The 13,415-nt window shown below is 35.0% G+C and overlaps 1 protein-coding gene across 4 annotated transcripts in view; it reads right to left on the bottom strand.

Annotated features, from left to right (window-relative positions):
• The window catches only part of LOC111044278 (muscleblind-like protein 1), a 586,938-nt gene extending 574,412 nt beyond the window's left edge, over positions 1–12,526 (bottom strand). For 2 of the 4 annotated variants that reach the window (XM_039424197.1, XM_039424210.1), the window contains exon 1: positions 12,337–12,526. The gene's annotated coding sequence lies outside the window, so the exon portion shown is untranslated. The remainder of the gene's footprint in view (positions 1–12,336) is intronic. The other 2 variants (XM_039424189.1, XM_039424188.1) reach the window with 2 other exon arrangements.
• Positions 12,527–13,415: the final 889 nt, after the last annotated feature.

The raw sequence follows: 13,415 nt of genomic DNA, 5'->3' as shown, positions 1-13,415 counted from the left end.
GAATATTTTCTAGGAAAATTATTCAATAAAATTATAATTATTTTGCAAATAAAGCACGAATTATTTACGAATTGCTCATTGAATTTGAGGTTACACTTTGTTTACTATCGAACAGATGTTTAAAGCAGCCTGAACACAGCTGACTGATTCAAAGTATTGTCAAATGTCATGCCGGTTTTCATGCAAGGTAAAATATCATTCCTAAAAATTATAAAACTATCAATAAAGGACCAAGAATTTCAAAATAAAAAATAAAATGTATGTATTATCGTTGAAATTATTTATTATTTAAGAAATTATATTATATGTCAGGTCTTATTGTAACTAACTAGGTCATAGCATGAACAGTATATTATTGATAAAACGGCAGAAATTAATTATAACAGTCTCAAACATAATAAAATTTGTATAAGAATATTAATTTATTAATGATTAATTCAGCTGAACCACATGGTAATTAAATCTCTTTGGCAAGCCTAGGCCAATCATGGTGCATAGAAATAGCACCAAAAAGGTGATTGTTTGAAAGCAACACATGTTAATCTATTATCAGACAACAACCCTGCCTTATCATTTACGCTAGCACATGTACATTGTATGAGAGGAACTATGTCTAGAAGATTAAGCAGTTTTAAGAATTACATAAATAGAATTATTATTGTAATTAAAGGAATTATATTCTACTGCTTGCCACTGACGTCATGTCTACGTCACAAGCGTTCTACCAATGGCGAATTTTTATGCAAATTTATTACATCGAGATTCTCAGAAGAAAGGTCTAGCCAAGAAGCTTAGAGAAAAAAGACAGCACTTCCCTTTTGAAATCCTCACCGTTCAGATCTCTTTTTATAGTTACCAAGACCTATTTGTGAAAATTTCTTGTTCGATTTTTATATGTTCTATTTGTGAGCCGATATTTTAGGCCAATCTGTTTGTTATTTGTAAATTTATTTCCATCAATCGATAAATTAAAAGTTTAAAGTAAATTATCCCTAATTAATTCGGTGAAGGAGATATTTAAATTAAAATTCCACACGTGCTGAAACCGAAGCCTGGATTGCTGCCGATCAAACGATTTTTGATCTAAAGAAGAAAACCACGACCGCCAAGGAAATTCACGTGAGTTATAAGTTTTAAAAGGGGCCCCAATCTACGCTTCGAAAAATATTTCAGTGCAGAAACATAAATTTTTTCTTCGTTAAATTATTGGCCACGCCGACAAGCGCTTTTAGTTATTAAGAGCCTAAAATTTATTCAATATTTAATTTATACGAACTTGTAGTTAATTAGCTATCCTCCGCTGCCAGAACCACGACCCCGAGCAATTTTAAAATATTTTATAATTCATTTTTTTCACTATTTTTTCAAAACTGTTAAATCTTATCAATTGTAAAATTCTGTTGAATCACGCATGGTATCATGCAAGCACAAGAAAATTTTTAACTATTCTGTTAATGCCAAATTATTATTAACCTGTGAATCAAATTCTGAACCTGCACTGTATAATTACATATTTTATTATAATATATTTCAGTTTTGTTAATTCGCTTTCTGAGTTCGATTATTTCTTAAGCCTGTCAATTATTGTGTCTGATACGTTCTATATCATCAAGAACCGATCGAATACGATCATTGGAATAATTGAATTAAGCTGGATACTGGAACAGGTCTAAGTGGATGTAGCGAGTGGGGTCAGATCGAGATATTTATTCTTTGTCCTTACCTGCTCATATATCAGCTTTTATCTGTTACCTACCTCGACTTAGGAGCGAACACATCATTTGTACAGCAGATGCACCATTGACTCAGTACAAGATTCACCCTACATTATGTGAAGCCGTTAAATACCGCTCCACACTATGAATAAGAATTTCTTGTTTGCTCATTATGTTGGGAAAAACCAAGTGTCACTAAGAATGTTGAAGAGGAATTTGGAAGTTATTAATATGGAGGATAAAGAATAATTTGAATAATTAAAAAATATACATACACATAAATACACCTATTTGATGGAGCTGGACAAGTTACGATCATATAGTTATTGAATTGATAAGATCTCTTAATTTGAGCTAGTGCCTCGTAATAATTCAAGATGAGACCTGTATATTTGATTTAAATCTTGCTTTTTGCCTTCATTTTGACATGGTTCTGCACAAAGAAGGAATGCAGAGGGCCTGTAATGAAAGGGCTTCTACTTTTCCCAAAAAGCGCTTTTTATGCACAAAACTTCTTTTATGTGGCAAAAGACTGTCAATATTTGAAGTAGTGACTCGCCTCTAGAGCAGTTCGTGTTCTGGTTTTTCAAGAGAGATACTACTCATGTCACAAAGGTTTTTAGTAGCTCACTGGAGTCAGACTCTTACATAAATTATCATGTGAGGTCTTTCCATTCGCATTCATTCTGCTTCTCCAGGTAGCGGAGGATCAGAGAAACTTCAATTTCACCTAAGGCACACTTACTAATGGAGTCTGTCAGATTGCTGGTGAATCAAAAGATAGTTCCAATCTAACCCCTTTCTCGAAACAAAATCCAATTTCAAACGATGTATTCTGGGAAGGTGGAAAATAACTCACAAGAAAGTAGACTTGACAAAGATGGAGCCTTTGAGAAGGTAATGAAGCCACAGCTGTACTGGAAATAATATCCATACTTCTTTGACAAAGCATTTCTGACATTGTTGCCACCAAACGAATACCGTCGCTCAAAATGAACACATAATGGAAGATTTTCTTAGTATATGGTATATCTTGTGCTTTCATTCTTCTAAGACTCTTAATACTGTACTAATAATTTCAAATTAATCTGGAAGTGGAAACTGATGAGAATGAGTATTATTCAAGGATAATTAGTTGAAACTAGAATCGTTCTTGGTATAATAGAGTAGTCTTCATGATTATCCGAAACATTTGTTGGAAAAAGATGGCGGGCGTTGGCAACGTTCTTGTTATCTCGAACATCAGTTTTTCATCCATTGAAGCATGCATTTGAGAGCAGTAAATCTGCATGAATCATATAGGTTTCTCCGGCTCTTGAGTCTTGAATAGGATAGAGGATTATTGTTTATCGAATTAATGAGAACTGTCCATAGGTAAATTGCATTAATGTGAAAATAAATATAAGCCTGTATCAAAATGAGTATTTCTCCTACGGGACCAAAGAATTGACGGAGCAACAAGAAAGCCTGACTATCGGATGTTCCTGTTCATTTACATAAGAGCTTGCTCAAACTATATTATTTGCACTGATGATGTAAACTTGATACTTATTATACTTATTAAACTTGATACTTATTATCAAGGGAATAACATCAGCCAAACTGAAAATAAATTGAAACTGTTAGAGACGCATAAATTCAATATTTCAGGAAGTTGTGTATTCAAATAAAGGTGTTTCCAATCATCATCGTTCCCTTGGAGTTCAAACCACAAATATTGAATACGTATAGAGTAGAAATCAAAACAATCGGCCACAAACGTACAAACACAATCCTATCGTCTCTACACAGAATACTGTCTTCCATTCAGCTCTAACCTTCTGATGGGGTAAGAATATTATTGCAAATACGTTTTCAATAATCCGTCGTCTTGGTTCGTGGAGAGAGGCTAGTCGATTCTCCACAAAGAGCAACGCTTGCCTTAGGCTGCAGAGTTCGGCTGGAAACTTGGAAATAAATTAAGAGAAAAGATGTCAAAGATTGACTTGGGCTTTGCAGTGCAGCTTTGAGAAGCGATGGGGTTGTCTCTGTGGTATTTTAAGGAGGAGTGAGGGATTCGACGGAAGGAATTATTTTCATCTCTGGTGGAAATTACAAACCAGCAGTGGATTCCGACAAAAGAGAACAGATATAGAGTTCAGGTGGCTTGAAACTGTGCATTGAAAGTTATTTAGAAAAAGCTCAAGACCTAAATTAAACTTTCATAAGGCAATTAAGGTGCGCGAATAATGAAGGAAGAAAAATGGGGAGAAGATTAATTCTGTTGGACGAGATTGTGGTTTCTAGAGTAGAAACGCACGCAAATTAAGCCACGCTAACACTTACCAAGCTCAGACCTCTGCCTCCTCTTGCCCCTTCACCCACCATTCCAAATAGTCAATGACTTTTGGTCTTTCAACTTCATTGTGAAGCCACCCAATTGTTTCTTAAGCCCATCCCACTCACAGAGATAAGCATGTAATTTGTTCCTATTTCAGTCAGTCTTCAGGCTCAGCTTTGTGATAGGCATTAAATCTCCTTGAAGCTAGATCTGTCATTGGTTTTTTCAATGGACAAGACATTTAATTTTTTCCGTGAGTCTTATTTGAAAATTTCTTGTTTCACTATTTCACTCTAAACAAAATATCTCAATCAAGCAATACATTCAAATCTCAAATTGAATCACCGTTTCAAGTTTTGTTCTAGATTGCATATCAGTGTTGAACCATGCATACTATGGAAAACATAGAAAATAGATATCTACTATCAATAAGCGTCATGCTCTTCATGTACTCCATTATCATTATTGAAAGATAAAAAAGGCTAAATTCCGTTATCTATGGTAGGATTGACTTGAAAGTGGACCTAGAAATATTTTTCTCATGAATTTCAAAGCCACTTTAATTAGTTCAAATATTACTGAGAATAACTCCAAAAATTCTCGAGGCAGCTCTAGTTCACTCAGCTCTGATAATGAAGTTTAGTGATCCCAGTATTCCCCATTTATCATTGACTTTATACGTATGTTATTTTTTATAAGTTGAGCTGTGTGAGATAAGGTTAGCAGTGAACTGTTCAAATTCATCAGATGCGGTGAGAGCGTTGATGAGAAGGTGCGTCAACATGTAGGCATGGAGGCCACATAAGAGAGAAAATGTGATGCTGGAAAAAGACGCGCTAACTGACGTGTTAAATTTATTCATTGAAGCTCTGGCGGTGGCTAAGGAAAGCACTTCTGAGTCAACTAGATTAATTGCATTCGTCTTCTAAATTGAATTGCATCACAATAAGCTTCCAGGTGATGATTGATGTAACAAGAATGTTCAACCAGTTCTCACACTATTATTTTATATTTTTATGAATAATGGAATTAATCATGTATTCTGAGGGCTCTATTCAAAATCCTATAACTAGGCTTTTAAACAGTCTCGCCAGAGATAGAGCACTAACTGATAGTGTAAGAGTTCCATGCTCAACAGTTCCATGCCCCCATGAAGCACTTATTGACATTGCATGCAAGTGATGGAGTTCACGGACAGGAAAATATCCTTGAAAATGATAACAGTTGATAGTTCAACGAATGCTCTCAAGTAATCTAAATTAATGAAGATGAAACTTTTTGCCTATAGTATTTTTTTGCTGAGCTCTGGTCTTGTGCGTGAGTGATGAGGCAGATGATAATGAGATATGAATGGACCTAGATATGAATGTTTTAGGTGATTACCGAACCAGTTTTTTTTATCGCGGGTGATGCCCTCATGAGCTAATTGCCACATGAGACATTGATTATTATCTTTTCATTTTGAACATACTTATGCAAGCCCAGCAATTTTAATCTTTAGAGATCTACAGATCAAAGCCACCGAATCCATAACACGTTATCGTATTAGAATTCGCTTAAGAAAATTATTTTTGTTTTGGGAATAGTAATCAATACACATCATATCATATAGGGTAGAAATAGCTTTATAAGATAATATAATCTTTTGTAACAATATGCGAGTGGTTAATGTTCTTATGAATCAGTTTCCTCATAGAGAATGGATATTTACCATCAATAACTTTGACTGTTGCGCTGTCTGGACTGATTCTACAGGTACAAGGGATGAAAGAAAAAAAAATGTATAAGTGAACGATTTGGGTCGGTTATAAATTCACCACCAAGTCAACGAATAATCTTAAATGTGAGTTATTTAATTCCTGGAACTCAAACAAGCTGAACACTAATCGTTCATAACTGAACCCGTTTGTGGTGTACATTTTAATTTTGTGGTTTTTCCTTTTTAACGTAATTTAGTTTTATTTTGAAGCTTTTATAAACTTTGAAACGCTAGCCTTCGGTGGCATTCAAAGTAAAGAGGTGAATATTTGAATTCCATTAATAGTTTAATAAGAAGATTGGGATTGAAAATTCTGTGAGTACTTCTAATTTTGTGATGATTTCAAAAGTCTCAATGATTATCTTGTTTTTAAGTTTGTGGAATCAAGTATCCATTCAGAGTTGTGGTATGAGCTATGAGTTTTTGAATTACACAGATGGACAGGTGAATTTATAAACATTCATAAACTTCCGATTGAAGTTTTTGCACTTTTCACAGTATTGCGTGATATTTTCCAAAGCTCTTTCAAAAGCTTCTAGTCCTTTGGTGTATTTTTAAATTACGTTCCTGAGCCCAATCATAATAGCCAATGCATTAACAAATCCATACGGGTTCCATTGGATTTCACATTTTCGACATTCTATTTCACGGTTTCATCTTTGCTTTGAGTTTCATCTTACTTTTCAATTATATTTATCACATCATTCGATCATTGTGTTTCATTAGCTCTACTAATGTCGCGACAGGAAAGAAAAGGGTAAACCTGCCAAGCTGCAGGGTTTGATCCGTGTAATATTTTCCGTGAAATGTCTCGACCTGGAAAAGGAGCCATTTTATGTTATGGAGGAGTGTTCAGTTACTCTCATCCACCCCGACATGGTCTGAGTGTAACCCTTCCAGACACATATTAATAATCCAAAATGTAGGATGTTCATTAACGAATAAACCAGGGTTGTCAAAGTATTTCTATTGTTCGGAACAATTATTGGTATTGAGTGTTATTCCAATACCATTTTCAATAAATTTTATGAATGTATTCCTGAAGTTCAAGGAACAGTATTCAAGAATACTTCTATGCGTATTCAGTTTTTTCGTGACCGATGATGTTCACAACGGGTTCTAGCTTGTGCTAAGTTGTATTTTGAGATTAGGCCACAACTTGGCATGAAAACTATTGAGACAAATCATTCAAATAATTAATTGATGTGTTGGAAGTGCTCTGTAGAAGAGTAGTCTAATTGCTAATTGCAGCGAATTTTGTAGGATATGGGGCGGGGCTTAAGAGTCGCCTCGACTTTATCCATTGGCAATTAATATTTCCCGTTGACAGTTACCAAATTAGCAGTGATCATGTTATTTCTGTTTTTGCTTGATGCAATTGAAGATCAAATTCCAAATTAAGTTGATTTGGAATTTGATGACTCTGGTATCCATGGATCTCTTGCTTATTCTGGAATTTTTGGCATAGCCTGTCGCTTACTTTTCGTTTCACTTATCCAAATTGTAAATTCTGCCAATCCACTGATTCTTCCTTCCATGGAAGTCCATTCATACATAAGAGTCCATTCATAATAGCTAGTATAACATTTATTGTGGCTGATTTCTCATGTCCTAAACTTTACTATCATAAATATTGAAGTGGGATCATTTTAATGTGAATTAAAATGTCAAATTTAAGTGTCAATCCACTGATTCCTCCTTCCATGGAAGTCCATTCATACATAAGAGTCCATTCATAATAGCTAGTATAACATTTATTGTGGCTGATTTCTCATGTCCTAAACTTTACTATCATAAATATTGAAATGGAATCATTTTAATGTGAATTTGCATAAATCTGAATAGAGTTTATTCAATCACTTTGATTATTGACTACCATTATATGATTTCTTTCTGATCTTAACTTGAAACCAAAAGCTTAGAGATAAAAATTTGGATGTAAACTAACATTTAACTCAATTTTATTTCTATTCAAATTGACAACTTCAGTATTTACTTGTGATCTATCAATATCAATAGGCTTGTCTTGTGTCATGTAATGACATCATGGAGGGAAATGAGAGCAGCTGATGGAATATTATGTTTATTTTGATTTGGTTTCCAGTTGATTTTGAAACATGAAAATATCAGGCCCAGTAGCACAAAACCATGTTCAATTCCAATCAGGATTAAATTTCATGAGAATTGATCAGAGCAGTTCTTTTTTTAATAGATGGCTTCTCTCATTGGTTCTCGTGGTATTTAGTCCAGAATAGGAATTAACAGTGCAAGTGGCTCTCTCAAGGCCATGACTGCGTACAAACATAGAGCAACAGAGGAACAAATACAACAGAAGCTGAAGTAATTAGTCGCATTTCTATCACCTCACAATGAACATTACATTCAACTACTATATGTTTCGAGATATCGATTATAAATTTCTTTTGCTATCATCCTGTCACTTCCTGAACCTATTATACCAGATGTTCCAAGAATAATGCAATATTTTAAAATAAGGTCGCCAAATTTGGTAACTCAACTACAGCTATTATAATCTTCTTCATTTGCTCACACTCTCTTACGTTTTCAACAGACTATGAAAAACTTTTTTCTGATCAGCTGCTACTTGAGGGACCAATAATCCTTTCTCAAGGAACTTCAGTGAATTTTTACAGAGTTGAGACCTGTTCCAAAATAATGTTTTTTTTTTTCGCAAACCCACTATTCCTGAATTAATCAAAATCGTTAAAGCCGTTTTCGAGATCCGTCCGACATACATACATATCCACAAATACACATATTTGAACAGAAATTGCTTACTAAGTATAATTATTGACTTCAATGATTATGATTTCATTCAATGAAAGCTTATTCCACATAATAATAACAGCTGGCATCAAAAGCAAAAATGTCAAACATGATTGAAATTGAAACAGTAGCGATCATCAACATTATTAAGTTCATCTGATCTGAAGTAACCAAATTATAGTAAGATTCACATCAATTTGTCAGCATTGTTTGAATGGGGAGCATTGATGCTATTAATGAGAAATACTGACAGTCAACGAACTGTTATGCATATTCTTCAATATTTATAACGAAAGCTCCTTTCTATTTTCTTTGGTAAAACAATCAATGTTTGAGAATAATATTGATGCATGGGAAAAGCGCCTTACTTCTGGAAGATATCAATTTCTACATTAGGAAAAGGAACAACAGCTATTTGGCTGTTTCAATAAATAACCCTTTTCTTTCGCCCAAGTTAAATTTTGGCCGAATTTCCTCATTCTTTGCAAACAGATTCCACAACGGACACTTCTGAAGTTTTAAAAATACCCTCCATATATCATACTGAATTATTAAAATTTCATCGAAATTGTTCAAGCAGTTATCGCGATCGGATATACAAACAAAATTAAATCAGTCTTGATAGAATAGTATCAATATTGATAGAAGCAACTCCTGTCATAAAAGTTTGTTTTATGAAAAATAAAAACTATCCATACTCCCAGGTAGAGCTCCGATTGAAGCAGCAGTGCTCAATCAATTTGTTCTCGATTAATGCATTTTGATTAGTTCTTCAACTTGGTGCCATCCTAATGAAGTCATCTCAACAACCTGTTAGAATTATTAATTTTGTTGCCAGTTAACAACTGTTTCGAACAGGTACTCTCTCAAGATTATAGATCTACAATAACATATGATATGGACATCATCATCATCATCATCGTCATTCAAGGATTAGGCTCTGTTGGCCTGTTCCGGCATCCATTTCTTCATCGGTCGTCCGACGCCTCTTCTCCCATCGGGTTTGTAGTGCCAAGCTTGAATTAGAAGTCTATTTGCTGGCATACGAAGTAGATGGCTGGACCAGTCTTCCCTACTTTTCTTCAATATTTGCAATAAAGACTCTACATTCAGTTCGGTTCTTATTACTTCGTTTCCTATGTAATCCAACTTAGTGTAACCTTTGACTGCTCGAAGGAACCTCATTTCGGCTGCTTGAATACGTGACTCAGTTCTTTTCATTGACACCCAGGCTTCGCTTCCATAAGCTATTATTGGTACAGCCATTAGTCTGTAGAACTTCATCTGAGTGGCTTGTCTTGTTTTCTTCCCTATTGTTCTACGTATTGCACCACACACAGCACTGAATTTTGTCAATTTCTCACTTACATCATCTTCTCTGTCAAATGATATACGGCATCCTAAGTAATTGAAGCATTTAACTTGTTCCAAAATTTGGTTCTCAAGCACTATCTTGGATCTAACTGGCCACTTTCCTTTAAACGCCATGACCTTGGATTTTTGTGGTGCGATTATCATGCCAAAGTCCATACCAATCCTATTTAACATGAAAAGTGCATATTGAAGTTGGTCTTCTGTGTTGAACATAATTACAGTATCGTCTGCATATAGTAAAGAGTTTATGTATACAGTATTGCTGAGCTTAATGCCTGAGTCCACATATCGATTCCAAATATGAAGAATCTCGTCTGTATATATATTAAACAAAGTCGGGGACATTGGACAGCCTTGCCGTACTCCTTTATTTATCCTAATTTGGTTTGTCTTCTTATTATTGCCGAACATAATTGTAATATCTGTATTGGTGTATGCACCCTCAATTGCAGCAACCAGATGTTTGGGGTAGCCTTTTTGAAGCATTATATTCCATAACTTTGATCTTGAAACATTGTCGAATGCCTTCTGCCAATCGATAAAGGCCATGTGAGTTTCACAATTGTATATGTTTCACAATGATATGGACATTTCTATTATAATTAAGAGATTGGGAGGAGAAGAATATACGTGCTGAAAGACGAACTTTAAACCCTTGAAAACCACCCTTAGAGTTTAAATATCGCCAAAAGATTTTTTAGTGAGCACCTAGGACGTTTAAGGAAGTTTTGTTCTAATCCATCCAGTAGTTTTCCAGAAATCGTGATCAGTGAGTCAGTGAGTCAGTGAGTCAGTGAGATAAGAATTTTATAAGTATAGATAAACAAATCAATGCCAGACAAAATTGGAATAAAACCCATGAGAGGAGCAGTGATAGAGAATTAGTAGCCTTCTCACACTGGTTCACCGAAACTTACTTATCATGTTGAGAAAATCTTGCCTCTTCCCAATAATTTAGGAGAACTTTAACCAATATCCAATATTCCCAATTCCATCTATTTGTCAATGTATTCACTGATTTGATTCAATATGACTACTACACCTTTTCCATTTGTATTTGAAAGTATCAATTCAATTTGAGATAATATCAGTTGTATTATTGAGAATAGTCATTTGTGATTGAGAAAGCATCAGAAGTGAATCAGAACAGTCAATTTTATTTGAGGAGTAATCATAATTGAAAATAGTCATTTGCATTTGAGAAGATGAATGAGAAACTATCAATTCAGTTTGCACTACTCACTTGCATCAGGTGTTCTACCTTATCATCAGCACTTCAGTCGGCCTACATGATTTTAGCAGTGCATAAGCGATCCTGTATTCTGTATTCTAATTTGTGAACAAGAGCAGCTGGGTTATTAGTTTTATTTCTGAATAACAACTGACATCATCTTCTAAATTTGAAATCACATCATCTTGGATTGAAAAATGATACTTTCTCAAATACAATTGACTGATCTCATTCACACCCGACATTCTCTCAAATACAATTTTACTGATCTCATTATTTTACATCTCAAATTTTCTCAAATACAAATGACTATTCCAAATTACAATCTTGATACTTTTTCAAATACAATTGGAAAAAGTGTAGACATGTATCAGCTTGCAACTGTGATGAATGAATATTGATTTCCATTTATATAAGTGCAATCACATTATGAAGACTATAGTTTGTAACACGATGAACGTGAATGAGAAGGAGGTCATGGGATGAGATGTTATGAAGTATGAGTAGGTAGTTTGGGAGTGTGAGTAATGAATATAATAATACGTTTATGTTTTTTTTAAAAAGGTTTTTGCGTATAAATCCTTTGTCAATGAGAGTAATGAATTTGTATCTATTCTAGTTACTAGCTGAGATTTCATCAGAGATATCCATCAGTTTATATCTATATATTGAAAGAGAGCACATTTTAATTCCTTGCTGGAATGGATAATATTACCCAAGTCCTCCAAAAGGAACAGTTTTGGGCTTTAAGCCAGTTGTTCCTTCCCCTATCATTCATGATTAAGAGTGATATTGTATCTATCAATGTATAAATAAATAAAATAGGAGAGTACGAGGGATTAGTACAAGAATGTTTTATTATTTGAAGTGGAATCTGATAATGAATCCCCAAACAGCGCACAATGTTTGTGAAACGTTTGAAAATGAATGTTTTGAAGTATACTGTTTAGTTTGATAACCGTTATTATGGTGAAATTCATCAATAGAAGAATCCACATTATTTCATAAATAATCAAATAGTGCAATAATTGATTGTAAATATCACACAACATGTTGAAAGAATTCACTGCTATGTATAAACACATATGCACCAAGTTTAATAGAGGTTAGTTTATTTTTATGTTACACACACACTCAGAGCTAATCCTACCTTGGCTGTTTAGTAGATAGGACGCGATAGAAGCGACGAGCAAACTGTTCAAAAACGGGCGAGTTTGGCGCGCTGAGATATCGAGGAGGCAGCGGCGAAGGCGGCAGAAGAGGATTCGAGTCGCGGGGGTAGACACGGCATGTAGGATGTAGGATGTAGGATACCTGCTGCAGCAGCGAGGAGTCCAGTCCAGTAGGAGTCGCAGCTGACAAAGCCGGCAGCAGCCATCATTGGTCGGCGGAGGTGCGCGCGCAGCCTCCGACTGACGGCCCCCAACTGACGCCACTCTACTCACTTTAGCCGCCACCGCCGTGCTGGTAACGTCTGCAACCCGCAACACACGACACCTCTTCTCAACCACTTTCGTGGTTCGAATTCGAACTGATCCTGCTTCTGGTTCCATTGAAATCAGCTGTTTGCTGAACCCTCGACTAGCGAACGATTTTGAGACGCTCTAGATCAACTTATATGTCATTGAGCTACATAATATATTAATCTATAATATTATATTATTATTTATAATACATAAATATTCATACAACATTTTAAACACTCTCTGTAAAATTGGATAAAAGAAAATCGGCACAGTCAGGTGTACATCAGGGGATTTCCACCAGACTAGAGGTACTATAATATTACTGCGAACAGATAGGGAACAGGTCAATTTGGATATAAAAAATCTGGTCTGGCGCACTCACACAACTTTCCTTGCCGTTATGAAAATTGATCACCTGACGCTAGTGTTCCCGCGCATCTCTACTATTCAAGTCTACTATTCAAAAATTTGAGCCAGCTGGTGACAGGGCAATAACGCTGGAGACACACATGAGGTCTGCTATCTCTTCATAGTGAATGATTTAATAGAATCAACAATAATTTGCAATTGAATATTCACATTTTCTCGAATTTAAAGCTTATTTTCAATTTTAGGTGAAAATTTTACTGAACATTAAATGTAGAGATTTTCTTGCTCAATCTACTCCTTTTGATTTTTTTGTTTCAATTGTATCTGAAGCCTGATAATTGGGAATCTATCTGCATTGATGGGGCGGAGCTCCAGAAATTTTTACAGATATGGG

This window comes from Nilaparvata lugens, chromosome 3, assembly GCF_014356525.2.
Source record: "Nilaparvata lugens isolate BPH chromosome 3, ASM1435652v1, whole genome shotgun sequence".
Classification (NCBI taxonomy): Eukaryota; Metazoa; Arthropoda; class Insecta; order Hemiptera; family Delphacidae; genus Nilaparvata; species Nilaparvata lugens.
The sequence above is the reverse complement of the archived record's forward strand: the minus strand, read 5'-3'. Positions and strand labels throughout refer to the sequence as shown.